This window comes from Callorhinus ursinus, unplaced genomic scaffold (assembly GCF_003265705.2).
Source record: "Callorhinus ursinus isolate GAN/ISIS: 27379988/994484 unplaced genomic scaffold, GSC_fseal_2.0 scaffold44, whole genome shotgun sequence".
Lineage (NCBI taxonomy): Eukaryota > Metazoa > Chordata > Mammalia > Carnivora > Otariidae > Callorhinus > Callorhinus ursinus.
Window position 1 is genome coordinate 11,823,404 of NW_027397106.1, and position 2,729 is coordinate 11,826,132.

The window sequence follows — 2,729 nt, forward strand, 5'->3', positions numbered from 1 at the left end:
CAGCAACCTCAATTTCCTTCACTGGACTGGACACTGGGCCTAAATCACAGGCCACTGGGCTGGAGCCTTAATTCTTAATTTCACTAGTCAAGACTGACAAATAGAGGACATGTGGACCACCCCTTCTGCACTCATGGCAGACATGACCAATTGACTAAACGCTGTTTTTTGCTGGCCTCAGACTTGGTGTCACAGTTGTTCCTCACCTACTGGTCAGAGAGCTATCATTCTTTTGAAGTTGTATACAGGCTTCACACTTTGGTTGAGTCCTGAACCAAATCCTACTTCTTGTACCTTCCAGCTGCTGTCTGGGATCCTGTTCCAATTTAAACTCACTCCTACAATCTTGATGCCTCCAGGAACCACTTGCCATAGTCTCTGTCTCCCTCATCAGGTCCAATTCATTCATTCCACAGACTCTGTTCTAGGTAATTCAGTATCAGTGAACATTATGACAAACTTTCCTGCCCTTGTGGTGTTTATATTCGTGTGTGAGAGAGGAGCATTATATAACAAACATGACATAATTAAATTAGTAGTATTTTTGGGCATGAGAAAGGCTATGGAAAAAAACCTAGAGCAGGATTTAGAATGAGCTTTAGGATTTTCATTCCCCTGAAGGGGGGCAGTTCTGTTCTGTTGGCCCTGGTCCTGCTTGATCCTGCCTTCCTCTCCTTGTCTTATTTGCCTTGTTCTTCATCTTAGCCTGGTGCAGGGACAGGTTGGGGGGCACTATGACACTCACTGTAGATATTCCAAGGAGAGGCAGGGCAAAGCAGGTCAGGTCTGTGGGAAGCTCAGAAAGTAGCTTATGATATATATGGGGAAAGAAGTAGAAATAAAGCTGAAAATGTGTTAAAGACAAACTTTATTCTTGCCACAGTCTCTCCTACGGCTAGTTCTAGCAAAATCTGGTTAAAAATGGAAAATCTAACAAACCTTCATTCTTTTCCATCTTCTCTACTGAAGTGAGCTTCCTACTTTGAGGCTGTTGAAATTAGAATTAATTAAAATTAAATAATATTAAAAGTTCATTTCCTCAGTCTCACTAGCCACATTTCAAGTGCTCAATAGCCCTATGTGCTAGTGGTTACCACATTGGACAGTGCAGGTAAAGACAATGTGCATCATCACAGAAAGTTCTACTGGACAGCCTTGCTCTGGACTGTGAGTGTGAGTGGGTCCAGAGCTGAGTAACAACACAAGTAGCTCAAAGCCTGAGGTTAACGAGAGTTGGGCTTAGAACCAGGATTGAGCTGCAGGATGATATGGAGGCAGGAGCCTAGAAGTGAGTCAGGTACTAAAAACCCAAGAAACCAAATGAGGTCAACCAGGAGGGCAGTAGGAGCAACAAGGATGAGCACAACTAGAAATGAGCTGGAGTAGAATCCATCTGGCTGGAATCCAGGGCTGTCTACACGGTCTGTGGGGAGGACGTGAGTGGACAGACACTTAGTGACTTCCTTTTTAGTACTCTTCTGCCCCCAGGAACTAAGGCTTCTCACATCTCTACCCTCACCTTCCTCCTAGCCGTCCAGCCGTCCAGGCCAGACATCTTGGAATGATCTTCGCCTCTTTCTGAGCTCTTGGTCCTGCCCCTGACTTCCCACCTAATCCCTGTGCTTCCTTAGCAAGCACTCCTGTTGCTTTCACCTGAGTTCATTATTTTTCTCTCTCTGGACTAGTATATAAGCCACTTGGATCATCTCACTAGCAGTGGTCTCTTTCCAGCCTTTCTGATGCAGCACTAAAAAATCAGATGTCTTAAACCACAGCTTTGATCCTTATCTGCTGCAGCCTTAACTTCAGTGGCCCCTCCTGCCTCCAAAATCAAGTCTCCAGCCTTTCCCCTGTCGTTTGAGACACTCTGTGACATGCCCCAATCTATCTTTCCAATGTTCTCTCTCCTTACTCGCAAACTTGTGTCCTCTTTTACAGCCAAATGGGATGAATGATATCTCCTAAGCTTGTCTTGCCATTCCCTATCTTGATCTACTCGTGCTGTTCTTTCCACCTGGGATGTCTTCCTCTCCCTTTTACCTTCACCTTGTGTATAAGCCAACTTTGCTTAAAGGGTCGTGTTACATTCCATCCCCACCCAATTTTTTCCTCATTTTCCCCTATGTTAAATGTTCTCCATTTACTTTTCCATCCTTCTCCGCTCTGCTCTGTGCCTTATGTCATTTGCCCTCTGGCTTCCTATGGGGTTTGGCCAATTGGACAAAATCCGAGGGCAAGAGAGAGAAGCCAGGGTATTTATTCCCCTGGCTCCCTTCCTGCATGACTGCAGTGGGCAGACACTGTGCTTCTTACTGAAGGCTGTGGCTCCAATCAGAGGCCCCTCTCTACAGCTTCCACCCTTTCAGGTCCTTTCAGGTCTAGGCGTGGTAGTGATGCTCTGCTATTGTTAACCTTGTGGAGCTCCACCATTTTGTTTGTCTCTCTTAATTTACCCCATACCTTTGTGAGTCGCTATTTCATGAAATGCTCCTTAATTATTCCTTTTGAATGTTCCATCTGTTTCCTAGCAATGTCCTGACTGGTATGCCCCAAATTAGACACAACAACTCCTTCCTTTAAATCCCTTCTTTGCTAGGCACTTTCTGTAGTTTTGGATTTTCCCACTAAGACGAGAAGCACCGATTGAGCACTTACCATCTATCAGTCACGATTCTGGATGCTGGGAATACAGTGATGGGCAATATAGATAAAGCCCTTGCCACCCTGAA